At 39.6% G+C, this 27,627-nt stretch overlaps 1 protein-coding gene across 4 annotated transcripts in view; it reads right to left on the bottom strand.

The window, feature by feature from the left end:
* FAR2 (fatty acyl-CoA reductase 2) overlaps nucleotides 1-27,306 on the bottom strand; it is a 135,469-nt gene extending 108,163 nt beyond the window's left edge. For 2 of the 4 annotated variants that reach the window (XM_042835030.1, XM_042835032.1), the window contains exon 1: nucleotides 26,785-26,910. The gene's annotated coding sequence lies outside the window, so the exon portion shown is untranslated. Of the gene's footprint in view, nucleotides 1-26,784; nucleotides 26,911-27,247 lie in introns of those variants that run through there. The other 2 variants (XM_042835031.1, XM_042835033.1) reach the window with 2 other exon arrangements.
* Nucleotides 27,307-27,627: the final 321 nt, after the last annotated feature.

Genomic DNA, 27,627 nt, shown 5'->3' with positions numbered 1-27,627 from the left:
CAACTTTGATGACAAGGTACCACGCGGGTTTCATTTCAACTTGAGCGAGGGTGGTGACTGCAAGAGGCGGTCAGTCCTGCACTGTGCCTGCCCCTTCACAGTGTTCACTTGTCAGCTACATACTCCGTGCTCAAGCTACACACAATTGACTCATGAAAAATATCACTAAAAATCACATAATAACGTTAAAAGTTTATGATCTTGTGGGACCACATTACTAGCTGCCCAGGGCTGCATGCAGCCTGCAGGCTAAACATGCTTGTACCTGCAATTTTCCTCATTCTCTCATTCTTTTGTAGCTATTGGGCTTTTTTTTTTTTTTTTTTCCCCATCAGCCTGACTGGAAATGTAGTGCGGTGTGGAACAGAAGCAGCGGGAAGTACCCAGGAACATTGGATGACAGCAAAACCCAGCCCACCACACAGCAAGGTGAGCCTGCAGCCTTCTGGCAGAGGAAGAATATTCCAAAGCATTCCTAAATACTCAAATTTTCTATTCTAATATATATATATATTTATATATATATTCTGGAACATAGGAAAGAAGAAGACAGATGAAAACCAACCTTTTCAACTGAATCAACAGATTGCAGAGCAGGATATATTTATTTTCAAAACAGTAAAATACAACCAGCCCACCAAATTTCACATGTACTATCCTTAACAGCACTCCTGTGCAGTATTCTTTTGTTATGCAGAAAAAGCACCAAATACTTTGCTGTTTTTAATCAAAAACAAGATGCCAGTGTAAGAAAAAGAAACAAAACCTTAAAGATCATCCCTTCTCTCATTAACACAAAAATCACTACAGGGTATTAATTTTCTTGCCCAATGTCATCAGTACTCATCAAAGCAAAACAGCTTGCTTTCTGTAGAGCTATGTTTATCAGACCCTTACCTTTATAATCCAACATCATCAGCCAAGATGAGGAAGATAGGCCTGAGTCTGGCTATAACAAGCACAGAGCACATCTGCAGTTTAAAGCACAGAACCTCAACAATGTCCAATCCAGCTGGAACCCAGCTACCTTCTAGAACTGGGAGCAATACAGCCAGTTCTAGGCAGTTCTACACTTCACCTCACTAACTTTGGTCCTCCAACCAAAGTGCCAGCTGGCAATCTGAGTGAAATTTTAAGAGTGTAATTTACAACATCCTACAGCACTGCTATGAGTGAGCACAAATACCAGCCTGATGACAGGCTGCTCTTTGCACTGCCTTCCTCATGCAGCACTAACATACTCCTAGCTGCCATGGCTTTTTTGCTATTGGTCTTGTAGTCACCTCCTTACCATGAGGGACAGCATTCATCTCAGCCACCACTGCCACCACAAGAACAGATTTGGAGCAAACTAATCCCTCTGGTTTGCCTGAATTCAAACATAACAGGGCAGACTTCAGTGGATTTGGATACAACCACAAAAATTTTTTACCTATATAAAAAGTACCATAGAAAGAAATCAAGCAGATGCAATTTGAGGAGAACATAAGTTTGAATATGTACATCCTTTAGAGCTGCAAAACAATTTGATCTGCTGGCAGCATCTGACTATTCTATTTTACATTAAAAGAAATGGGCCTTTGCAACAGGGAGACAATTACATTTTCTTGACAAGGAAAGCTCTGTAGATCCTTAAATTTCCTCTTATTTTAGTCAAACAACATTGCGTATACAAAATTATGCCACCCCATCAAAACAAACTCCATGCTTCTACCATCTCCTGGGCGTCCTTCCTATTCAACTGCAACATCAAAGAGCAAATCTTCACAGTTAAAAATAGATACACACAAAAATCCCACATGCTTCTAGATTCTACTGGAATTCTGCCATTCAAATTAATAAGGTTCTTATTCCTCTTCTCCTTTCATTGTTGGGATAGATTTTTGTCACCAATTCAAAGTTTAAATAATGAAAATTTACTTGGCTTAACCATTTACTTGAATCTGGGAAGTCTTCTGGTAAATACATGTGTAAATTCTGCCCACCAAGAAGTCTTTCCATATGGTTACTAGTGCTTGTAGTGGCAGTGGCACAGGAGATAAGCTGCTCACAAGGAAAACAAATGTAGGTTGGGCAGGAGAAATACGGTTTGAAAATTTCTTCTAGTATTAGCCAGTGATTCTACATTATTTAGAGGATGCTTAAAAACCTGACTGCCTGAAAGTTTGTTTTTAGATAAAAGTACTTTTAGATAAAAGTTAGATAATTCTTCTAACAAAATGAAATTTAGAAAATTTATTTCATTTCTGGAAAAGGGAGAGCTCTTATACCTAAAGAGCTGCAGTCCTCTCAGTAGCAGTGTGAATTGTGTCACTGCATCAAGCCTAAGATTATCTGATGATGGGATTGAGTGCACCCTTAGTAAGTTTGCAGATGACACTAAGTTAGGAGGTGGTGATCTGCCTGAGGGTAGGGAAGCCCTTCAGAGAGATCTAGATAAGCTGGATTGATGAGCTGAGGTGAATGGGATGAGGTTCAGCAAGGTCAAGTGCCGGGTCCTGCTCTTTGGCCACAACAACCCCATGCAGCGCTACAGGCTTCATCCAGGCTGAATGACTGGATGAACGTGAAGAGGAAAGGGACCTGGGGGTGCTGGTTGAAGCTTGGCTGAACATGAGCCGACAGTGTGCCCAGGTGGCCAAGAGGGCCAATGGCATCCTGGCCTGCATTAGAAATAGCGTGGCCAGCAGGAGCAGGGATCCTGTACTCAACATGCCCTGTATTCAGCACTGGTGGGGCCGCACCTTGAGTACTTTGAGACATTGAAGACCTGGAACATGTCCAGAGAAGGGTGAAGAAACTGGTGAGGGGTCTGGAGCACAAATGTTATGAGGAGAGCTGAGGGAGCTGGGATTGCTTAGTCTGGAGAAGAGGAGGCTCAGGAGAGATCTTATTGCACTCTACAACTTCCTGAAGGGAGGCTGTGATGAGGAGGGGTTTGGCCTCATACATCTTCCCTTCTAGGCACTTCACCATCTTTCTAGCCCTAAATATAGGCCTCCCATCTATTAGTTCTTATTTGACACAGGCTTCCACAAGGCAGCTGCCATAAGAAGAGGCACACTGCCAAAGGAGACAAATGGAAAAAGAAAATGCCAGAAGTAAGTTCCTTAGCTGTACTGCTGCCATATGTCATCATGCCTCAAACACAGCCAGTGAGCAAATATTAGATCAGGTTCATCCCTTTACGCAACATGTGGAAACAGTGCAAAGAACAATTGTGGAACTGCCCTGAAACATGCCAACAAGGCACAGAACTGAGCAAGGCTTGCTTGGACTACACGTATCTTACCGTATTTGTTACATCCTCAGGTGTTTCACAAGTATACCAAATTACATTAGGAACTATATCTACTGTAGAGGTGTACATTGCTGCTCTCACAGAAAAGAGACAGACATAAAAGCAATTTTTTTCCTACAGCAATCCCAAGATGGGTGGATGTTGCATTGCCTCCTACTACAGGTGGACTGAATCCATGCATCAGTATCTCTGTAACATTTATAGTACTCAGCCCAATCACAACAGCCTTACCTTCTCATAGCACAGTGATGAGCTGTGGCTTCCTGAAAAATGTATCTAAGTTAATTTTTTCCATTTACGGAGAAGGAGGATAAGAAGCCACTGCATCCCATGTAGATATTGGTTGCTGTTAAAATAGCTACTCTGAAGCCTCTGCCTTGAGGCACAACTATTGTCTTCATCTATACTAACTTGTCTCCATACTAAAACATGACTCCACGCATGTCATGCCCTTGACAAACAGAAGACACTGTGCCAAGTGTAGCATGATTAGCTTCAAATTTTGTAAGCAACCAGTATGATAATAACTAAGATGCAGACTAATAGTTTGAGGTTGATGATGGATGCAATGATAGTGGCTGATAAAAGGGTAGAGTCCACACACGACAAATAGCAATGCATTTCAGAAGGTGGAGGATAGTAAGTTGAAGGGTTTATTGCTTTGTTGTTGCTGTTGTCTGACGTAAGGAGGAAAAGAGAGTATAAGATTATGGCTAGTTTGCAGGATTGTTTCTTCTAATTTACACCCCATGCAACCTTCATTCTTAATTATAGTAAGACTGTAAGTAGAATGATCTAATGGGAAAGGAAGAAGAAAAATCATTGACAGGAAAAGTTTCTATACAAACATATCTACCATTATTTACAAAATAAATAAAAATAGAAAGAGAACACTGGCAAGATATGACAGTACAGTATACACCGGACACAGTAAGCATCAGAATGTTTTCCCCACCCATTAGGGAGACCTTTAACTTCTAGTCTTTTCTGCAAGGAAGGAGGATAAAACCCAACTCCAACTTGTGCTATTTTTTCAATGATTTAAGGATCTTCTCTTCTTCTAGTTTGGTATTCTCTGTGAATTTGGTCTTTAGTACCATACAAATGGAGTTAACATACACAGTATTACCTGATTCATAAGGTATTACCTGATTCATAATTATTTAGAACTGTACATTTATAGGAGTGAAAGTATCCTTTCCAGTGGTGAAAAGCTGCGGATCTCAACTCAGCTAAGAATCCATATGCGTGGCAGTAATTCGAAATCTGTTTTTCTTCAGAGAAACTATGTTTTTCAGTCTGTTATCTATTTTGCAAAGTTTATTTGTTTGCTGCACAGTTAAGAAAAAACTCCTGTTTTCATAATTCACGTAGGAAAGTTGCAGCCACACGCCCACAACCCCATCACTTAAATGTGTTATCCAAAGCCATAACTGTTCTTGACAACAACTTGACTGCTTAAAGCAGTAGGCAGAAGGATGTTTTAGCAGTAAAAGTACAAATATATGGAAGGAAATTTATTCCATTAGATCTACTTAACATCTTATACCAGAAACAACAATTTAGACATTACTTTTTATGCGTACCACTCTGACACACCCTGTGTGACACGGTATTTAGCAAGCTTTTATAATGGCTACTAGGAAAAAAAAAAAAATCATACCTGCAAGTATCTTTTTTTGATAGCAGGGAAGTGTATAAAAATGAGAAATGTGTTTAATATCTGTTATTCTATAGAAAGAGCCACAAGGTAGCAATCTACAATACACAGGCTTCCACCTATCTTCAGACATTGCAGGGGAAAGCAGGAGAAAAGCTTTCTGTAAATCCCATTTATAAAAAGTAGGTTATTACCTAAAAAGCCAGTCACAGCACATTTCTTTTCATTTCTCCAATACCATTACGTGCCTCTACTCCTTACACACTGGCAGATATTAGGAATCATATGAAGAGTTATTTTTAAGAAAGATTTATGACTTGCTAACTACTTCTAATAAAACCTCTCACTTTTCTACCATATTTCTATGAAAACTCTCAAAACAATATTCAACAAATGCTTCCCTGATTGGCTGCTTTTTTGGCTTTACCTTTAACAGAATTGATCTAGCTACCACAGATAGGAACTTCTGAAGTTTAGCTGGTAAGACTTAGAAAAGTAATCTTTCATTTTCCTTTTCAGCTGCTAGGGAGACATGGCAGTGACCAAAACCAGATTTGTTTTATGAACAACCTGCACATTAATGACAATAAAATTTAAGGCAGCAAAGAACTGCAGTGTTCCTGATGGCTTGATATCTTCCAACAGGAGCTTTCTCCTACCCTCACCTTCAGAAAGCATTCTTATAAAGCTGTTTAATGTGAAGCCTCTCATTCAGTGCCTGAACAGGTGTTAAGCACTGTGGGTCTAGATCTAGGCTCAAGGCACGAAGTGTAACAATACTTTAAGAAATGGAAGGCAGCCCTTTAGCGCTCATGGGGAAATTTGATCAAGGTTCTCTGGAAAATAAACAAATATTTAATATTTGTTACCATAAATAATCAGACTACTTAACTGTATCATGATAAAAAAAATATCTGAGCAGGAAGAGTCAAACAGTAAAATCCTCAAGGTAATATTCTGAAAAACTGAAGATGAAATTTAAGGAAAACAATGCATCTTGTATTTTAGAATGTGGAAAGCTGGAGTTTGAAAGCTTTAAGGTCATATAATCAAAGGCTTTTTATTCCTGAAATTATATGCTAATAAACTGAAAGATGCAAGCGCGTTAGAACTTGTACATGAATGTGTCAGGAAGCTGTGGCCATTACAACTGTCTTTTCCTCCACTAGACTGCAAATAACCATACTTCTATTTCCTATTTTTAAAAATTATTTTAAAATTGTTTTTAATATCTAATGCTAGCCATAATATTTCATATGGATTTGTCATTCCTACATACTCTAAGGATGAGCCTCATGAAGTTTTCATGCCAGGATTTATAAATAAAGACCAATATGGAGATATTCTGATTTTCCTATTTTAACAGTGTAAGGAGCAATGTAAGATAAAACCAGAATCTAACATGGAAAAAAATCCCAACCCTGCTATCATTAAATACAAACAGTTATCTGTTCAGGCACTCTGAGACTGAGGTCACAAGCTTGGTATATTATCAATACTGAAACATAAAATGAAATTTTGATGCTGCTTCTGTTATCACATGTGATTTTCTTCTCTTTAATCTGTCATGCTGGGATACTGCATGCATATTAAGAACTGCTGCTTTTCACCAGAAAGGCAAACTACTGCGTTCAGCAGAAAATAGGAATACTTACTGCATAATGCTTAGGACCAAGAAATGTAGGATATTCCTTCTCTTATTTTCTTAATCCTTTCTATGGTGAAAATATTCCAAAATCCAGTAAAAGAGGGCAAACATTCTTGTCAATCATATCTTATGCTCACCTGTACAAAATATTCCTGAGTAAGGCAAGTATCATAAATGACAACATAATAAAATGAAAAATATTGCACACACCTTGCCTAGTTTATTCATCACTTCTGACTTTCACAGCAAGTATATTTCTACCCCTGAGACCTGCTAGAGAGTGAATCATGTGAAAGGATAAATGGGGAAATTAAGGTTTCGTGATGATTAAGAAGAGACAGAGCAGTACACCCCATATTTCATGACTTTTGCTGAAGGACAAAAGTAGTACATAAGCCTGAATGTATAGTTACATTCACATTGCATTAAGTGAAACATTTTCACTTAATTCTGAGGACCATTAGTCCTAACATCCGTACAATTCTGATCCCAAATTTTTTGGAGTTTTAAGATAGGGTGACAACACCTACAACACCAAAAACAAACCTGGCAGGGCTTTTAATAACTGCAAGCACCACCCTCCTACAGATCTTAAACATCTCTTTCCTGAGTTGTGTAACATACGCTAGCGCTGTCTGCCCTGTCTTTGACAAGGAATTACTAGCTATCCACACATAGGAGCATAGTAAGTACAACAAACCAGACCATTTGCAAAACATTTTTAATGGGAATTTCTCTTTGCTATGTACATAAATGCATTGGCTTAGGCCATAAAACACAGTGTGTAGGTACATGACTAAGTGTCAGAACTGTTTGAAAAGTTTAGATCTAAAGGTAACATTTTGAATTATAGTGACTTTGCAGCTAAAGTAGTAGTTTTTAATTCTCACTGGCACTTATTAGGAGCAGTCCTTGGTTGAATAAAATGCATGATGAGGAATCATCTGATGTTTATGAATGCAGAAATCATTCAGAGATAAAAATTAGAAAGACAGCATGACAAACCAGTTTATTGCAAGTTTTTTCAATCCAAAACAAAACAAAGAAGAAAACAGAGAATTTTCCTGAGAAATTTTTTCAGGTCCTTCTCAGTTCTACTTATAAGTAAAACAAGTAGGTAGGAGGCATTACTTTCAGAGCTACCTAATTCCATGGAAATTAGAACAGATACAAAGAGTATAACAACACTTTGACAGAGCAAATTCTCAGCTACAAAACACTGTTTTACAGTGCAGTCACCACAGTTCGCTATGCATTCTCACCAGCGACGAACTGTATGCTGTGCTCACAAACAACTGCAGAGCTGATCCACTGCCGCTATTACCTTGGCCAAAATGCATCATTCATCACTCACTGTACTCACATCCATTGTTTGGTCTCCATAAACATTCAGCAAGTGTTGATGAATTTCAATGGGTGCCATTTTTTTCTGCATGGAAGAATTCAGTGACACCTTTGCTTCATATCAGACACTGTTTTGTCAGACTGCCCCTGCCACCTGTTGCATGGCAACAAAATCTAATGGAATACTGGCAGGAAGATTCAACCTCTACTGCCATATCACCAATATCTGCCTCTGATATTGTGGGCCAAAGTAATAAAATAGAAGGCATTACCTTTGGAACTGCCCTCATACAAAGTTCTATTTCTGTTTCCAGAAAACACAAAGTTTCCAATTTCTGAAAGATAAACAAAGCATTTGGAGACTATGTAAAATAAATTTTTAGACGTAGCTGCAAAAGATCTGTTCAGTTGTCTAAAGGAAAGTCTGTGAGACAGTTACAATCCTAATATTATTAGGTTTTTAGTTGTTCTCATTAATCACAGAAATAATGCAGTAGTACTTCAAATACAGTTAAGAATTATGTAGAGGATACTGACCTTATAAATTTGAAAGTAAGCCTCTGCCAGGTTTTGTGAATATTTTACAGTCCAGTGAAGTTTGAATTCAAAACCTACAGATAGAGTGGAAGAGACATCTACAGTTCCCCTCTATTTTCTTATTTTCTTCAAAGCAGATTTCAGAGCTAAGTATATGGTTTTTCAAAGAGCTGCTTGAGTTGAAAGGGACCTCTAAAGGTCATCTAATCCAACTCCCCTCCAATGAACAGGGACATTTACAGGTAGATCAGGCTGCTCACAGTCCCCTCCAGCTGGACCATTAATGTGTCCAGGGATGGGGCACCCACCACCTCTCTGGACAACCTGTTCCAGTGATTCACTATCATTATTGAAAATAAATTTTTCCCTTAACATCCAATCTAAGCATCCCCTCTTCTAGTTTGAAACCATTTCCCAATGGTTCTTACCACAACAGACCCTTCTCAGAAGTCTGTCCTTTTCTTTCTTTTAGCCCCCCCCTTTAGACACAGAAAGGAAAAGCTCAGCTCTCTCATATGTTTGTGTCAGCTGGTGAGCAGTGGAAATTTGGTATTCGCCATCACAGCAGGACTACCCTCCAGAAGTTGCACTTCTAGCCAAACCTCAAAAGAAGAATCTTATCTTGGCACTGCCAGCCCCTCATAAGTCCTCTGCTTCCTACCCATTGCTTTCAGGTTGGCCTCAGCCCCAAAAGATGCTAATGACCGGAACACAAGTGAGGCTCTCAGCCCATGCAATCCGTTCTTTGTGTCAGAGTTGTACTCCAACACAGCTGCAAAGATCTGCAGCCATCTAAGAGAATATCAATTCATTTTCCAATAGGATCTTCCCAGCGCTGGTCAACTGGTGGGAGCGTTCGCTCAGTCTGTTTTGCTTTGGAGAGAAACACTCAGTGAAAGCTGGTTGCTTTTAAATTTAATCTACAACAATGCTTGTGGTACACAAAGTTTACTAATTCAACAGGCATAAGCCAAAGTTGTTGTCAAGCTTTTGTTTGATCACTCTGAAGCGTGTTTGGCATGCATGTGTAAAAGCCTGGAACAAAGGTGCTTTTGCTTTAATGCTAGGCAAGGTGAAGAAGAAGAAAAAAAGCAAGCTTTATCCAAAACTAGGCTTATTTGCAAAAGGACAGTTTGGTATTAATTAGTGCTTCCACAATTCAAGGCAGGACAGTCAATGGTCTGCTTGTAAAAGATGTATTTTTGTATGGTTTTTTTAACAATTATTTTGTGGTTTTACTTAGGCATGTTTTGACAATGATTAAAGAAATTAAGTCTATATATACGTATATATATATATGAAATAGTTTTTGAGACATCTTCCAAACATTACAACAGCCAGATTGACAAATCAAGCAATGTAATTTAATCCAAGCATGCAACTGACTATACGCCACATAACAGCCTGCCAGTTATTAGAAAAAAAATCCAAAAAAGCAAAAAAACCCCAAAAATCTTCATCAAGATAACTGGCTCCACTGGAAAAATATAACAGAAGTAAGAGGAAGATTAAGCAGCAGGAAGTTACAGCAGCAAGTCTGGTGAAGAAGGCCTTAGGACACAAATGTTAGGCTATTTCCAATCGTACCTTGAAAATCTAAGCTCAGTACTCATAGATCTAAAACTCACACATAAAAAGGACAGTAAGAAAAATTCATATAAGGATAAAGCCTCTGGCCTGTCAAAATGGGTCTCTGACTGGAGTAGTAATGAGAGGAACTCACGGAGTGTCAGCTGCTGCATCAAAATCATGGCTTACTGTGTTGACGTATAATTTCAAGGCACTCTAAATGTACCTTATATTAAGATATAATTAGCAGCTGTTAACTGCTATTTATTAGAAAATAAAGTTAAATACCTGGCCCTTCACACCTGAGACCAAATCAAGTTCATTTGCTTTGAAATGTTAACTACCTGAACCAAATCCACTAAAAGGTATTCAGACCTATAATTTCTAAATCTGAAGTCTACAGACAATTAATTGTCACAAAACCGAGTAAAATTTCTTAAATTTCCCTTTCCATCTTTGGAAAGGTTCAAAAGACAAGCTCGAAGTGTAAGCTTAGGATAACAAAGGGTTAAGAAAGACTGATGAAATAAAACTGACGCTCATGTGTGAACCAGATGGAAACATCCCCTTTCTTCTACTACCTAGTACTAGATATCCAGGTCTAAGATGCAAAAGAGTATTTGACTGCATGTCACCAAATAAAATAAAATTTAAATGGAGAAAAAAAAAAAATTGGTGTGATTTACAGTATTAGCCTTAAGCTTATATGAACAAGACAAATAATTACTTACACTGTGCTCAAAGGAAACAACAGGTTTTCCTAAACAAAACAAATCTGAACAATCAAAATGAAAACTATACAGAGAAAAGCTCAGCTGTCCCAAGTGATGATCTCACCAGGTCAGTATTTTGCACCAAGCAGTAAACCAAGGATGAGGAGTTGCATTTTCTGACAGATTTTGTACTCACAGCCTAACAATACATTTATTGCAGAAATTATTACAAGATTTCAGAGACTTCATCCTAAATAAAAACTAGAAATTTGCTTTGCATATAAACAAAATGAATCGAGAGGTTACACTCATGGAAAGTTGTGCTACAGCTGTCAGTAGATACCAACCTAGACGACATACATTGTTTTCAGCTATAGCTATGTATTTGTTACACTTTATTGTAATATTGCTATCCTTAGCAACACCAGGACAACTCCTGCAGCAGATCTTCTTTTTTTTTTTTTTCCCCCTCAGTAACTATTTCCTGGATTTTGTGATACCATGTGAATTTCCGTTTTTACAGCCTTGATCACCACAGTGAGAAGAGTATAGATAATGAAATCAAACAGATTTGCTCGTTTGTCCTATTTTTAATTATTCAATTATTCTTTTTTGTAGAAGTGATTTATGTTTCACAAAGAGATGCACCTGATGAAAACATTTACACTTGAGGAGAGCAGGATTTAAGGAGAATCACCCTTGAAGCCAAATCTGTATGTCTGTATGAATGTCTGTAAGTCAAAGCGAGGAAGGGTTCAAAGGTTGTGCGTTCCCAACTCATCTGCTCAGTTCCTGTGCTTCATTAAATAAAAGAATCTTACAGCAAGGAACTTAAAAAGAGACTGTTTACTGCCTGGTTGTATTTATACAGAATTTGATACACTTCTTTTAGCTAGAAAATGAAGTATTTTCAATAACTGTAAAAAACTCTGTACAGCTACAGGTGTCATCAGTACGTTAATGAAAGCAATTACTTGAGTCACTTAATAAAATCCCATCCAGCAATGTAGTGCATTTCCCTTCTACTAGGCAGAATACAGGAGCTCTTACATACTGGCTGATTTGAAGCACTGAAAATCTATCCATTTAACTAACGAGCAGGAGAGTACACACCCTTTTCTGAGCTGTTTAAATTATTCAGGGTCACTATATAAGCCAGCTGCCTTTACAGTTACCAGTTTTAATAAGGCTATCGGCTCATAAGGAAATGGAAAGAAAGTTTTGCCTTCAAACTCTGCCCGGTAGCAGTTCCGCAAGTTGTTACAGTAGCAGTATGCAGTGACTCCATTTCCTCATAGAAGGTTGCAGAAATGCCCAGTTGCTAAGTGGATAGGGTCCACTTTTATATATGGTTTTGCATAATATTTTTTGCCTGCAAAGTTTGTGTCGTAGTTTCTAATCTCATGGTGGCATTTTTATAAAGTTTTCATTGGGATCAGTGTTCCAAATAGGGAGTTGACTACTAGCATGCTGTAGGTACTAAGTCCATGCCAACCCCTGTGATAACTAGTTTGCATCCAGCTTGAATACAGGATTTACAAGCACTGGTGTGTTCCTGATGTCTTCAAATGTCCACACAGCACTGCTGCTACTCGCACACCAATCATCCTTGTTTCAAATACGTTCAGATTTGAAAAAAACATCTGTGCAAAGTGATGCTCTCAGATTGTAAAGCGCTACCCACACGATGCACATGGTCTTCTCTCCAGAGACACAAGTGATTTTACTTCTTTACAAGTTTTTATGACATAAAAGCAGTCTCCTTCTTCCTCATAACCCAGAATGCCAAGTATGGAAAGAGAACTACCACTGGGGCAATTCTGCTCTGGCAGTTTCAGGAGAGGAGCAAGTAAGTTACAGTCTGAGGCTTGTGTGATTGTGTTCTGCATAACTCTTAAAAAAAAAAAAAAGAGGAATGGGATCACATTAACTTCAGTTAGGCCACTTCAGTACAAGCATCCCCAGAGCCCTATTTCTCTTATCTTCGCATAGACAAAGGTCCTTCAGGAAACTGTATTCATATTTCATCTTGCAAACCTTTCATGTTTCAAATAAAAACCAGTCCAAAGTCTAAGCACAAAGTGAGAATTTAAATAATACAAATCAGCAGGCAACATATTACAAGACAAACAGGAACAATAAATACAGATAATGTTACCATTCATGTGGAAGCTACTTGTTAATCACCTGTTTCCACAAACCCTGGTGTGGTTTACAAGCCAGACTACTTTGAGGTATACCAAAACAGCAGATCAAATCCAAGGAATTCACAAGAGAACCACAAAGCCCTAAACAGGTTTCTGCATTCGCTTTCATAACAATGATGCTTCAACTTCGGGATCAAATTGGGATTTTACACTATTGCACTCTTACCTTCGCTGCTGTCTCTTTATAATTTAATTTTATAAAGTCTCTTGCAATGTGTACTAGCTAGAAACAGAAGCAAGTTTATATAATACCATTGCTAGGAGTATGGAAGTTTACGTCTGTAATCTAACAACCAGATTCTTTGGTAGAGGTAACTCTCATGTAGCTTATGCAATGTGGTAGACAACAGGCACACAGGAGACAATAATGCAGAACAACCTAAACAGCAGAGGGACAGCACAAATCAGCCAGTAAACACAGCCAAATGCAGGCTAAGGCTTGCTGAGGCTCAGACAGAGCTGCTCAGAGCTTTGACTTGCTGAAAAACACCAGATATAGCCCTGGACTACCATGACCAAGACACTATTGTACCCAAAGCATTTACTCTCTAGTTACTACTTCTATTTCTGAATCGAAAACATGAAAACACATACATACACACACACACACACACACACAGACATACACACACCCCTCCACAAAATATACTTTTATGATTTCCCATATTGAATTACTTTTTTGCCCCAAATTTGTGTCCTTGGAGATCTAGACTAGATCATAATTATACTCTTGCGAAAATTTATCTGGCAGAGGCACATCAAGATTCCTTCCTGTAAAACTCCTACAGCAAAGCATGATGCTTAAGATAAGCTGTAACAAGCATACTAAATCCTGATAGTGGAAAAACCCTGTGCACATGTAGGAACAACTTCTACCAATTCATGATAGAAATTTTCTAAAAAGAAAACTATTCCTTGAAGTAAATAAACAGTAACATTAAATGATCAAAGTTTGTGCAGGAATTAATACAAGCATTTCATTTGAAACTAGGTTGTTCTGTTTTGTGATAAACACAGATAAGATTTACCACATATAGCTTGAACGGCAACTTTTCTAATTAGCTGTGATTCAGAGGGAAGTTTTGTGATAGCAATACCAACCACAGAAAGAAAAATCCACGTCTGCCCAGAGCATTAATTTGATATATTATCTCTTTTTAAATGCACTGCATTCTACCAGAATAGGGTGCACTAAATCAAAGCAATGCCTACTTTAATCACATAGGTGTAGCTTGGAAAACTACTTCATGAAAAAACACAGAACAAGGAAATAAAAGACCATAACCATACGTTAAGTAAGGTTTTGTTTGTTTTAGTTACTTGAGCATTGTTTCCCAAATCTGCTAGCGTCAGCTAAAGCCAAAAGTTCAAATCCAGGCTTTTCTAAACTATCCCCTGAATTCAGTACAATTTTTTAAAAATTACTTTTACAATCCTTTTCTCTACACAGTTATGACAACGTAAGTGAGATCTGAATCCTCTAATGTGATCTGACTCCCAGATATCTCCGGGCTGCAGGATCTCTTTGTTCAGGCATCAAGTGAAAGAAATAAAACAGGTTTGGGACAGATATCAGAAGTAACACAGTCACATTTACATGGCCCTGACGCAATTGGCATTGATGTTAATCTGGAAACTCAAAGGATGACCAACAAATGAATGCAAAACCTTTTCCAAGCAGTCCCATGGGAGGGATGGCATTCAGGGTGCACTCCATGACACTGCCACTCACTTGTGCAAAGTCTGACCCAATTCTGTCTGTCTCCACTCCTATCTTGGATTACTGATAAAACCATACTCTCAATTATCCTGGCTTTAAGTTGTCTATTTTTTCCTTCATCCCTTACCACCTGCAATTAAATATTGCAGCATTTGTCAGTCAGTGCTGCAGAACTAATAGGAATCAACATAACTGAAAACAAACCTATCATCATAAACACTGATCTATGAAAATAGATCTATCGTGATCCTGACATCTGATTTTACCTCCTGATGCACTTTGGAAAAGAGAAGGAATGGATAAGTAGATATAATTCTTAATAAATAACCTTAACTCAAGTGAAATAAAAACTACTTAGATTCCTATGATCATGTAAACATTGTTTTTCCCACTTGAGCCAAAAGCGCAGGAATCTGAAAAACGCTAAGTGACATAAAACCACGTAATAACACATGGAATTAAGGAATTCTTGAGCAGAGACAGAATTCAAGCAGATGATAGGGAGAAAAATCTTTCTACTAGAGGGGCTTCTACTGTTCATCATTCCATGCCCACTACTGCACACATACAAATGTCACAACCACACAAAATTCTTCCTCCACATTACTAGAGGCCCTGCTATCCTGGGCAGACTGACTCAAACAGACTTCTGAGAATCACAGAAAAGTTTGCTGAAGGGCCCTCTGGAGATGATCACCTCGGCATTCTGCTTGAAAATGGTCTGTCACCAGTGCTAGATTGGGTCATCCACAATTTGGACTGGTGAGCCTTGGAAGTTTCCAAGGAGAAATTCCACTAACATGTTATCCAGGAAGGTAGAAGTCTTCACTTCCTGCTGAAAAATTTATAGCTGTTTTACACAGGCACAAAGTTTATTCTTGCTGAATTTCATGAAATTGTTGTTACAGAGGTCAGGCATCTCAAAGACCAGATGAATTTCTACTACTTGATTTATTAAACTCTCTCCTGCCTTTATAACACAATCTACAAATTTTTATAATGGACATTCTATCTTACTATCTAGATAATTGTCAGATACAAAGTACTGACTGATCCCTCACAGGCCACTTGTTGGTGACAACAACGAAACAAGAGAGCAACTGATGGCTACCTTTTGAATCCAAATATCCAGGCAATTTTCAGTCTATCCGACAAATGTATACTTTCAATTAATATTCCAAACCTTCCTTAGTGAATACATCCCACTGAAGTCAGGGAATGCTATATCCACTGATGCCCCCTCATCTGCATGGTCAGTGCAAAAGGCACTCAGATTGCTCAAGCATGATTTGTTCTTGGCACACCTGACTTGACTGTTCCCAATGACAATCCCATCCTTCACATTTGAAAAAAAGTTACAGGCAGATGTGATTCACAATATTTCTAGAGGTGGTGATAAGGCTGACTGCCCTGTAGATCCTCAGCTTCACCTTCTTACTCTTCTTAACAATGAATGAAATTATAGCTTTTTTCTAACCTTCAGAGATCTCCCTGGCATCTTGTTTCATAAGAAAAGCTGCACTGCAATTCCATCACCCATGTCTCAGCATCCTAAGATAAATCCTATCCATCCTGATGAATTTGAATACAATCAGCTTTTCTAAGTATTTCTCAAGGACAAAGTATCCTCCATTTGCTGTACAACACTTCTAGATTATGTTTCTTTAGATAATCTTTGTTTCTGTACAAAAATCACATTTGGAACAGAAATGTATTGCACCTCTCACTCACTGTGCCACACTGCAAAAAAGGTCATCTCTTCCTGGCACATTCAGTTCCATACCAGTTGGGCTCTGAGAAAATGGTATTTATCCTCACCTCATCCTCTTACAACATCAAAGCACTCTTACCTCAGTCTTAATGGGCAATCATCTAGCAATAAGTATCTTTCACAAGCAGCCAGTGATACTGGAAAAAAAAGAAGCAAAATCTCTCTCTAGTTCACTAGAGCAATAATGCATGTTAAGGGAGAGCAGAGAGTCTAGAAATACCCACAAGCGAGAAGAAAACTTTTGATCATACCCTTAACAGTATCTTCAAATGAAGAAACATAGTAGCGCACCATTTTAACATATGAGCTCATACTTGCCTACCAGGAATAAAATTACTAGGCTACATTTAGATTCTGCAAAGATGTAGCTTCTCTAAGGGAAGGAAGGAAATTCACTGAGAGTCCCCTTCACTGTCCTAATAAACCTGTAAGGAAAGCTTCCTGAATGTTCACTACACAACTGCTACGTATCCTTTTAAACCTAATTTATGAGGGACTTCAATCGGTTGAAGGCACATCACTAGTAGCTTCTGAGTCAAGATATTAGAGGACCCAGATATTCACTATGACATTGCCTTCCAGATGTCTAAAAACAAATTCCATCTGTTCTGTTACCAATAATCAGTACTAAGTTAGAACAAGAGACACCAAGCCCTTTACACAGTATAAGGTGCTAGTCCTTACACTATGTTTTAATACAACACATTTATACTGTGTTAAAGTGCATAGTTATTGGTCACAGTGAAATAGAAAACAGATGCAAAGCACCATCTTTCTCTTCACTGAGGATATAGCAGACCTCTGTATCTGTGACTTGAAATCTACCATGTCTACCTGGTTTCCAGAGATTATTACTCGCATCCTTTGCTCCGCTCCCTTTGTTTTTGAGTATTACTATTGCAGCACTAGACAAGAAATATGGGCATACAAAGAAAGGACAAATGAAATAGACAAACATATTAACTAATACATTCTGGCAGAAAACCTTCTCAAGATGATGCAGACGACTTTGTTTGTGACCCAGCATACTTTGTTCTTATGAATCCAACAGAACAGTGAGATATATTAGGATAAACGTGAAAATTACACAAAGAAAAGAACATACATGCCCCGGCTAAAACTACATCAAGTATTTTTTGTAATACATTAGATGGCTGATGTAAACAATGAAGAAACATTCAACTCAAGGTACTGTCTCCTACAGATGCTGGTTTACAACCTCATGTATTGGAAGATAAAGACGACACTTTATTTTTCAGTCACATTTGTTCAGAAATCGCTTTTTAAATAAGACATTTTTGCATCATACCTTACAGAAAACACAAAAGCTACTTATGAGACACTAGTGAAAATTGTCATTTTGTGTAATATGAAGAGCACCTGATTACTTCACTTCATTTTTCAGAATAAGAGCTGCATAGAATCACAGAATGGTTTGAGTAGGAGAACAACTTAAGGATTGTCTAATGCCAGCTTCCCTGCCACAGGCAGGGTCGCCAACCACTAGATGAGGCTGCCCAGAGCCCCATCCAGCCTGGCCTTGAACGCCTCCAGGAATGGAGCATCCACATATTCTCTCAACAATCTGTTCAGGTGCCTCGTCACTCTCTGAGTAAAGATATTTTCCTAACATCTAACCTAAATTGTCCCTGTTTCAGTTTAAAGCCATTCCCTCTTGTCACACTTTGAGAGTGTAAGATGTTGGCTACCACCCCACGTGTAAGCTCTCTTCAAGTACTGACGGGCTACAATGAGGTCTCCCCAAAGTCTTCTCCCTCTAAGCTAAACCAGACCAACTTCCTTAACCTTTCTACACAGAAGTGTTCCAGCCCCTTGGTCTTCTTTGTGGCCCTCCTCTGAACCTGCTCCAATAGCTCCACATCATTGTTATGCTGGGGCCCCAGGCACAGAGGCAGTACTCGAGATGGAGCCTCAGAAAGGCAGAGCAGAGGAGGAACATCCTTGCCCTGCTGACCACCCTTCTTTTGATGCAGTCCAGGACACTACTGGCCTTCTAGGCTGCAAGTTCACACAGCAGGCTCACGACCAGCTTTTCATCCGCCACATTGCAATGAGAATTAAATGTTAGTGAGAACTACACTCCTTGTTTTTTGTTAAATAAAATTTTGCATCAGATGGTAATAACTTCCTCACTTTCAAGGACTCAGTCAATGATGAAAACTCTGGCAATGAAATGTTACCCTTTTACTCTTCAACATGACTATTCATATCTTAAGGTGAACTATGGAGAGTTATATATGTGCTAGCCTACAGCCTTTAATAACGAGAGTTCAAAACTGTATTCAACTTCAAGAGTAAAGCAGAAACAGTCACAAAGAAATCCATCCTCCCTCACTATTATCTAGACAGTCAGGTCTGAGGGAAGTCTAGTCTTGCAGAAAGGATGACAGAAAGGTGTTCAGAGTTAAATATACAGCTATATACTATTTGAAAGAACTACAGTAATATAACAATAACAGGCAAAGGCCTTCTCTGAGAGGAACTAGACAACTATGACCTCCCCACATACTTGCACTGCTGCAGTATGAGCAGCTAAAGCAGATTTATATAGTTACTGCCTTGCTGCCAAACCAGAGTTTACTTTTGCACGTGTGCTTGGTTTACCAGTATCATTGCTGATTAGAGTCCAGAGATTTCATACTTAAATACAGGATGTTATTTCATCATCTTGGAAGCGTGCAGTTTTATCTGATCCCCGACATGCATGCCAAAAAAAGTTCATCAGCAGTAAGCAGCGTCTAATCAGTTCTTGAAAACCCCTGAGCTTGACAAAGCTTTAGGCTTTCCAGTGAAAGACTATTCAGCTTTACCCTCTGTAAAAAAAAAAAAACAGGATTGCTTGAATCTCACTTTGTATATGGCCCAGTACAAAAATTCACTAGAAAAACTGGACCAAACATTCAGTGTCTTATGTACGGGAAACAGTATTACCCCAGAAGAGAAAGCATTTCTCTGCCTATCAACTAACTAGCAAACAGCAGTGCACAGGATTTGAGTCACATGCCTGTGAAGCATTGGTTTTAGTATAAATATAAAACAGCTTCAGAACATGGTGAACATGGGCTAAATTCTATTCACAGTTCCTTCATACATAGATAGCTGTTACCAGACATCACATAGCAATGATCAGCGATAGGCCAAAGTGAAGGTGAAGCCACACACCTCAGACAAAATCAGTCTTTAAGAACACAGACTCCCCATCTTTTCTGTGAGCTAGATATTAGAATGAGGCAAAAGAACAAAACAAAATGCCTGAGAGAAAACACATTGGTTAGGAAATATGGGAAATGAAAAAAATATTAGCCAAAACAGACATCAAGATCCAACACCTCCCATCAAATCAATATACTACTTAGGATTTTCAGCATTCCCAAAAACTTTGAATTGAGGCATATGCAACAAACCAATGGCTGCTTTGAGAATATGTGGGAAAGGCAGTAGCCACTGAACAGAATCATAAGAATGAAGACAACTCAGAAATACAACTAAACATGGTTTTACGGTTAAAAGCACTAGTTACCTGCAGAACTCTGAAAGTTTTTCAACAAATTCACAGGTTTGCTACTGTATTTATGCACAAGATTTAATGACTGAGTTGATGTGTACAACAGAGCATGGCACAAACAGCCTGATATCTGTGCACTCCAAGCCCTCTTTGAAAGTGTTGCCAAGACAATTTCATTTAAAAGGCAGAGGGTTTCACTGGCACTTTGTGCCACACCAGTTGGGTATAAATACATTCAGCTTGTTCTGGAGTATCTAATAGAGATAAAAGCAATGGGCACTTGAAAGAGGTCACCAGTAGAAGACAGAGTCATTCAACATCTATAACATCTTGATCTGGCATCTCATTTCCTTGCAAATGGCAAACTGAAGGACTCCGCGGGAAAACAACAAAGCAATAGTGTACGTACATTACTGGGAAAAGATCATGGGGCAAAGAGCTATACCCTGAAAAGACCAGCAGTAGTCCACAGAAATGGATTTAGCGAGTGCAACATTAGACTATGGGACTATCAGATCCCTGGGTTTGCATAAACAGAGATCTTGTCAAAAAAAAAAAAAAAAAAAAAAAAAAAAAAAAAAAAAAAAAAAAGCAAATTCTGCAGCATCAGAAGTAAAGCAGTGAGGCTGCATATATGTGAAGTAAAGGATGTCTAAAGGTATAATTCTGTCACATTCCATTTAGAAATGTGACTATGTGAAAGTCTGAGTGCCCTGGTAATGACCTGCAAACACAGCTTCTCCAAAAATTTTTTCGGTCCAACAAAGAACTCAGGGACTTCAGGGCACTGACATTCAACTCAGTAACCAAAGGAAATCTAGAAGCCTGTGATGCTCCCACAGCATAAAGCCAGAAGCAATGAAGTAGCTGATGTCACTGCATGCAGTAGAATTTTTGCTAAGGACTGCTTGTGTAACAAAGCTTCACCCTCAAAAATTGTCCTCTAAGTTATTTTTAAACAGAATTGAATCATATAATCCATTTCAGATCGGCTGATAACCAAAATCAGTCCTGTTCACAGTATGAACAACATCAGAAAGCACTTTATGTTGGAAATGCAAATTCTCTCCCCCTACAGAGAACAAATACTTCTCTAGCTCCCCATGAGAAATACAGACATATCATGAAGGAACTTCAGAAGAAACGTATTTGGTTTTATACTTAAAGATTTTTAATGCTAATTCCAAATAAGACTATACGTTGGTGAATAAGCAATGACAGGTGGTAAAAGCAGATGGTTTTGAAAAGATTTGCAGAAGTCCCTGGCTCTGCTCTTCTACTGACTCAGCTTGATGCTGGCAGAAAAAGTGATTCCCCATCTCTTCTCTCCCTGTCTCACTAAAGAAAATCAGCAACTGCTGACCTCACCGGCTGCCACAAAGCCAGGACAGGATCAGCAGAGCATACTTGTTCATTTTCTTCATCCCACCTCCAGACCTCTTCGGCCTCACTACAGAAGCCCTGCCTGTTTTAAGCCACTGATGAAAGCTAGCTAACCATCACAGAATCATAAAGGTTGCAGAATACCACTAAGATCATCCAGGCCAACCATCAACCCACCATTATGCCCACTAATGATGTCACTCCGTGCCACATCTACACATTTCTCAAACACCTCTATGGATGGTGACCCCATTGCCTCATTGGGCAACCTGTACCTCACCACTCTTTTTGTGAAGAAATTTCACCTAATCAACCTGAATCTTCCCTGGTGCAACTTAAACACATAACTTCTTGTCCTATTGCTAGTTAGCTGGGAAAAGAGGCCAATCCCTACCTTGCTACAATCTCTTTTCAGGTAGTTGTAGAGAGCAATTAAGTCTCCACTGAGCCTTGTCTTCACCAGACTAAACACCAATTCCCTTAACAGCTCCTCATAAGACTTGTGCTCCAGCCCCTTCACCAGCTTTGTCGCCCCCTCTCTAGGCATGCTCCAGGACTTCAGTGTCCTTGCAGCCAGAAGCTGAAAAGAGATGTGAAACATTGTCTACATCACATCTTTGCACGGAACTAGTTTGATATAATCTCAGTATAACCCTTACTTTCATTTTCTGTTTTATTAAACAGTATAACTGTATTATTTTTGAGAACTTTTCCCTTACTGACCACCTAAGGTTTGAGGTTGCTTTTTTGTTTGTTTTTTAAAAAGTAACAACACTGCAATCACTTTACACTTTCATGATTTTGCTCACAATATCAAGGCAACTTCTGAAGGAATATTATAGAGACAGTACTGACACTACAATGTATCCATATAGAATGCCCCTTGCATAAGAAAAAGCCCTCCTAAATAAGCTACTGCAAAATAAATCTACATTCTTTACAGGACCAGAAATGAAATCAGGAAATCTCTTTCCTTCAGGCAACAGGTTTTGCAGCTATTTTCAGAAAAGCAAAACAAAACAAAAAAGGGAGTTTTCAGTGCAGCTCAGCAGAAAACAATTGAGCTAAACACAAGAGCTTATTCATAAATAAGCACAACACATCTTTTTCTGTAAGAATGGAGAAAACCCAGTATCCTACATGGTTTCCAGTCACTTGTAACTGCCTAAACACAGGTACGCACACAGCAAAACACATCTACAAGCAACTCTTACGAAAGACAGCTAATAAAAGCTTAGAACTCAACACAGTCACAGACAAATTACAGGTATTTTTGCTAAACCTTTAATATGCCTCATTCTTTAACAAAAAGTAACATAACCAAGAATTTGAGGGTGGGGGGATTTCCAGCCTCCAGTAATTAGCAATACAAAATTAATTATATGCCTACATACAGAAGATTCTACTACTATTTCACTATGTAAACGCCTAATTAACTGTAACTTTGACACTGTAGTCTAAGTATATCATTCAAAGACAACTACATTTTCTAAAGAAAGCTTGAAAGCAATACTTAGATCAGATTTTTTAATTTTATTTTTTTTAAAAAAAAAAAAAAAGCCTGTCTATTTTGGAAGGTATTAAAAACACGAGTTACAGGCTTTGGTGTGATAACAAATGAAAATGAACTTTTGCCAGCTGTAGGTGGGTTATCAGGGAGGGCTTTGATGCTACAATGCATGGTTACCCATGGCAGTACTGCACAATAATCCATCTCAACTGACTCACAGAAGACCAAAAGTTCTGAGGAAACAACAAATTCAGGCAACACTGCCCCATGACTGGTTCTGTGGCCTTGATCATCCTGTACCAAGAAATAATCATCATAGCAACAATTCATAAGTCTGAGCCTCATTAGCCCAGTACAGCAAAGTACAGAACAGCAAAGACATACTGCAGCTAAAGAAGTCTGCAATTTAAATATAGGATAAGTGGGTTTGCAAGCAACAGCAGCAGAACTGACTCAAAACCTACATTCAGAGATCTGCATCTGGAGCACAGGAAGGCAATGTTTTTAGCATGCTACGGTGAGGCTCTACTGCCTTCAAGGGCACAGCTATTTACAAAACCCTTTTGTCCTTTGAGTTTCCTCTTTTACTAGCTTCACCAGGCCCTCACAGGGTGTAGCTACACAAGTGGACAATGGTTAACAAATTCTCTCTTCATCCTCTTAATAGGCCAGATGCGAGCAAAACCCAATCAGGAAAGCATACAGAATCGTTAAATGGGACAGGGCAAGTTCATTACACTATAGTACAATCATCTCTAGTCTGGGATTCCTCTTATGAGGAACACTGAGAGGACTGGCCCGCGCTTTCCAACAGCACGTCTCCATTGACTTTCAGTCAGACACTGAATCAGTGCCAGAATGCATCCAGCCAACAGCAACAAGAATGGATTTGCGTGCGGCCACAAACGATAGTACCAGCACAAGTGAAAGACGAGGAACTTGCAGCCAGAGGCAATGTGGGCAGGTTGACCCTCCAGCAGCAGCTTACATTTGTGGTAAATTAAAATGACCACAGAATTACACTGTTTGCCTTACTGAGAGGCATATCTTGCTGACCTTCAACACCAGCTTCACTTTTGTACAGATGAAGAACACACGCCCAAGGCAAGAACTACCTTTATAGAACAGCTTGTTGTACCAGGGAAGTCAGCATGCTTTGATCAGCGCTTACTTCTAAGTATGTTTATAGATACCTGATTCTTTGAACTGCCTACTACTAACAGCTTAGATAGCATTAGTTTCATTGGATGATCAAACTGGCATTTCTTAAGACTATTTCTTGGTCCCAAAAGCTTTGGGGATAAGAAAATTTGTAGTTTTAAATAGTAAAAATGGGATAATAATGCAGTTACAGAACAATGCTAACATTATCCCCAACATTTCCCTATTAACACAGCAAAGCAAAATAACACTATTAGCAATATTCCCCAGGTAAGAAAAGCACTCAGTGGCTTCCTCATCTCCGCAGCATTACCCTTTGTCTTCTACAAACTACTCATATCTGTGATATCAACAATAAAATTTAGTTTCTCTTCCCCTTCCCCATTTTAAAAGCTGTTGGCTATTTTTTCCCCTTTTTCATTATTCCCTCATTCACGTAATTTTAATGTATCAAAGGGATGGATCGTCTGCCTTTAGAAAAAATAATCTTAACTGGTAAGAATTAGTAATTTTGCAGGTGGAAAGGAAAAATTTCAAAAGTTTCTTACAGCGTAACATCGCAGACTGACCTGTTGGAATTACACTCTGTTTTAGGAACTGAAGATAGAAGCGTCAGAGTTTACTGAAGATATCAACTACTCATTCATGTTCCTCCGCTGTACCATGCCAATCAAATGCCTTTGGTCACATAATCCATATTTACTAATACAAACCTCCCACTCTCTCATCACCAATGTTCTCCATGCCAGCAGTCCTACATCGGAACAATATCCTCCACCCAGCCAGCTCTGATAAGCCGTGTCTGCCAAATCTGAACTGACTTCAGAGAAACCATTAGAAGTTTATAAAGCTGCTAATTTTATGCTTGTTAGCAGGTAATTCCCTACTTACTACCTTTCCATCAGTCTCTCTCTAGCTGTTTTTTCTCTCTTTTTTTTCCCCTTTCCCCCCCCCCCCCCAAATAACTCTCTACAGGTTTTCCTTACTCAGGCTGATACACTATTTTCAAGCTGTTTAAGCACTCTTAAAAAATGCTTTTCCCTATGACTCATCTAAACAAACCTTAATAGGGATTAGAACTGGAACCCAAATTGGCAGAAATTAGGAACTTGTAGCTTTGTTACAGTATCAGATGTGATGTATCCTTAAACATCCTCTAAATATAAAGAAAGGCTGGCTTATATCTGCTATTGCTTCATGTTTAATTCAGATACCTTTGAACGAGTGCAGCTCTCCCCATCCCATCCACCTCCAAATTTTCCATGTTTTATAGAGAATAGAGACAAATACCCCAAAACACAGAGGGAAAGTTTTAAATTGTTGTTTCTACAAAATTACAGTGGAAGATTAAGGCACTGGAGATTTAGGTAAAAATAAGGATTCTACAGCTCCACTAAAAAAACTATCTATAGTTTTCAAAACTGTGTAATTACTTTAAAGTGAAGATGAGCATATTACACAGTCATGAACAAAACGTGAATTTTTCCTATTTAAGAACATTACAGATAAGCAGAAAAAACGATGATGGTTTTGATAAAGTAGATGCAAATGAAAACAAACTCCAGTAGCATCTTTCTCAACTGACATAAGCTTCTTATCAAGTGGAGAGAATGCATGCACATGCAGGAAGTTGTGCTCTGAAGCAACATGGGCATTGGGATTCTGATAGGCTACCTTTGGGATTACTGCATATTTCAATTTTACTCTTACGCTAATTTAAATTTGAGTGAACTACAGCAGATATGGACTTGGGAGTAGATTTCTCCAGCCTATTAATAAATTTCACTGATGTTAAAAATAAGGTCCAAAATATTTCTTTTGACTGAATCTGTGCTGAGATATTTCTGGGCGAATCAACTTCTGTTTCACTGCAAGGTAATGTTGTGCCATTAGTTATTTGTCTCTCTAGTAATGGCCTTAAAAGGCACCGAGGCAAACATGTAAAAAGTAAACTGTTCTGAGTAATAACATAACTGCAAAGAGCTGTAGGAGATGAGGTCACATGTCTCTAGTATCTAGAAACCTGGGGAGATCCTCCCAGGATCCTGCAATGAAATTTGGGTTAAATCTTCATGGTATGCGGATGGGCAGCAGGGATATCCAGTAATTTCCCAATCAAGAAACAAAACAGCAGTAAGTTTCAGAACAAGACCTCTTCATACAGTTAGAAGTCTATCACTGTCTAACACTATACTCTCACTGTCTAACACTATACTCTTTTCTTTTTTTTCCCCTCAAATGTAGGGCCTAATAACAGGAAAACTAAAACGGCAAGCCTCCCATTAAACTGCATTAGAGTTTCTCTATTTATTTATTTACCGACAGCACTGCGTTCCAAAACAGCCCTATGCAGAGCAAACCTCGCTGTGAAACAGCGCAGGAACCGTTTGCCTCACTCCTCATCCGTAGGGCTGCGCCCCGGCTTCAACTTCCCCAGCGAGAAGCGAGAGCTACGTAGAGGCTCGGGCCTCCGCTCCACCGCGGCACCACACAGCACCAGGGGCTGCCCGGGGGCCCGCGCTTCCCGCCAAGCGTGGCCCAGAACGGCCCGGCTCCCGCAGCGGCGGGGGCTGCAGCCGGCCCGGCCCCGCTCCCCCCGGCCGACTCCCGTTCCCGAGTCACGTCAGCCCTTCACAGCCTGGCCTCCTCATCTTCTCCCCACCCTATTTCTTTTCCTTATTACTATTATTTTTAACATTTCTGCTTCCTTCTCGTGCCCCTGGCGGCTCGTTACCTTCGGTTCCCGCTTCTCCAACCAATTCCCGTCTGCAAACCGCTGCCCCCACCTTCCCTAACACGTAAGCAACTCCCGGCAAAGAAAAGGAGGCGGTGGAGAAAGGAGGAAAAAAAAAAAAAAAAAAAAAATTATAAAAAATTATAAATCTCTCCTCCCCTTCTGGGTTTTATACTATATATCCGGCCGAGGGAGGGAGGAGCAGACTCTGGGCCGTCTTTTCCTTCACCGCCTCTCAGAGCTAGGGTGGAGGGCTCAGGCCGCCGGGGCTCCGCTCCTCCACAGTGGGAATCTACTGGGTGTGGGCGAGGAGACATCCCAGGCCCCACATTCAGGCCACCCTGTCTCTAGCCTCCACAGCCCACGGCGTCGCCTCCTCTCCGCGCCCGCAACCCGCCCGCAATGCCACCAGGCATCAGTAGACAGTACAAGCAAAGGCTCTCCCCGCAGCTCCTCTCCTTACCGGGATGGCGGGGCTCCGCTGCCAGCTCCGAGCTGCCCGTGGCGCACGAGGTGAGCAGCAGCTCCTCAGCGCCTCCCCGAGCCCCTTCCTGTCTTCTACTCTTGTCCTCCTCCCACCCGGCAGTGGCGCGGTGCTGGGATGGGGTCCTAAAGGCTAGAGAAAATCACGGGGGAGGGGTAAATCCAACTGTTCCTACACCGGCCTCTGAAGTACAAAGAACGGTGTTCCCTTGTCTGCTTAAAGTCCATCTATTTGGCTCTGCATTTAAAATGATGAGGAAGAATGTCGTGGTGCGTTTGTCATTCAACTTGCGTTGCAGCTATTAAGAAGAAAAAATGAAGAGATGTACAACCTACCTACTCAACCACAAATGCTGGTTT

This window comes from Centrocercus urophasianus, unplaced genomic scaffold (assembly GCF_019232065.1).
Source record: "Centrocercus urophasianus isolate 14NV4802_14NV808 unplaced genomic scaffold, USGS_Curo_1.0 seq_5, whole genome shotgun sequence".
NCBI lineage: Eukaryota > Metazoa > Chordata > Aves > Galliformes > Phasianidae > Centrocercus > Centrocercus urophasianus.
The sequence above is the reverse complement of the archived record's forward strand: the minus strand, read 5'-3'. Positions and strand labels throughout refer to the sequence as shown.